Source organism: Mesitornis unicolor, unplaced genomic scaffold (genome assembly GCF_000695765.1).
Source record: "Mesitornis unicolor isolate BGI_N332 unplaced genomic scaffold, ASM69576v1 scaffold25961, whole genome shotgun sequence".
Lineage (NCBI taxonomy): Eukaryota > Metazoa > Chordata > Aves > Mesitornithiformes > Mesitornithidae > Mesitornis > Mesitornis unicolor.
Genome location: NW_010162161.1, coordinates 109,968 through 111,039, shown reverse-complemented (window position 1 = coordinate 111,039; position 1,072 = coordinate 109,968). Strand labels below are relative to the sequence as shown.

At 39.7% G+C, this 1,072-nt stretch overlaps 1 protein-coding gene across 1 annotated transcript in view; it reads left to right on the top strand.

The window, feature by feature from the left end:
- Positions 1-1,072, top strand: part of ITPR2 (inositol 1,4,5-trisphosphate receptor, type 2) — a gene marked incomplete at both ends in the record, with an annotated part of 112,632 nt that overhangs the window by 15,194 nt on the left and 96,366 nt on the right. The gene's annotated exons all lie outside the window — the stretch shown is intronic.

Here is a 1,072-nt window from a genome sequence, read left to right as displayed (position 1 = left end):
GAATGCATTGCTTAAGTAATGTATCTTAAAAACATCTTGTCATTATATTGGTTCTGTTAGTGAACTTTTTCTCATTATTGGATCAAATAGGTTTTCTATGTGTAGTCTGAGCATGATGACACTGTCTTTTGCTACTGTTTGTTTTAGCTGTGTTGGTAAAGAACAGGCAAACTTCTTTTTCACCTCTGCAATAAGTGGGCCAAATTCACCTGTGTTGAAGTCACACGAAGCTGAATTGGGCTCTGCTTTTTCAGAGGAAATGTACTGATCAATGCAGAAAGCATTTTTGTTTGGTTGTGTTCCAAAAGAAAGCATGGCTTGTACAGAATTTCATATAGCAAAACTCACATGTAGCCACTTGTCTTCGTGCGCGCGTGTGTGTGTGCTTAAAATTACTGTGAACAGCATAGGCAAACTGAGATCCAGTGCCAACCAATTTATGTGAATATTTATTTATTTATGCATTTCCCACTGCCAGCTATGAATTGAATTCTCCATATGCATGTCTCAAGCACTTTTTAGGTCAAAGACATTTTCATATATTGTTTTTCCCTGTCTATATAGGTAATGAATTGCATGGGAATTTGCTTGCAGGAAGTCAGCTAGGAATGCCTCTTGTAGAGAGAAGGTCTCTCAGCAGATGTACCTGCTGCCTATGCTGAGCTCCAAACACCATTTAGAGAGTGAAGGCAGAGGGGATGCAGTGTGTTCACCTCTCCCTGATTTCCAGTGATTTATGTTCCTTTCCAAATTGCATTTATACAATTGGAGAACTCCTGAGCCTGTCCTGACATTTGCCAGAAGATGGTCCACAGAGCTGGGGAGTCACTGGGCTAAAGAAGTCTTATCACAGGCAAATTTTTAAGGCTTTTGTGAGATGAAAGACACATTGATAGGAGAAGGTTGACTGACAGTAAAGGAAGGAAAAGAGCCTTGCTGTCTGACTACAGATTATTTCCTGAGCTTTCTCTGCCTTTTGGCTGGCAGTATATATGGGATAAAGAGTGGTTAATTCAACTTTAAGATGAACTGAACTGCTCTTGGAACTCATAGGTTCGTATCTATTTCATGA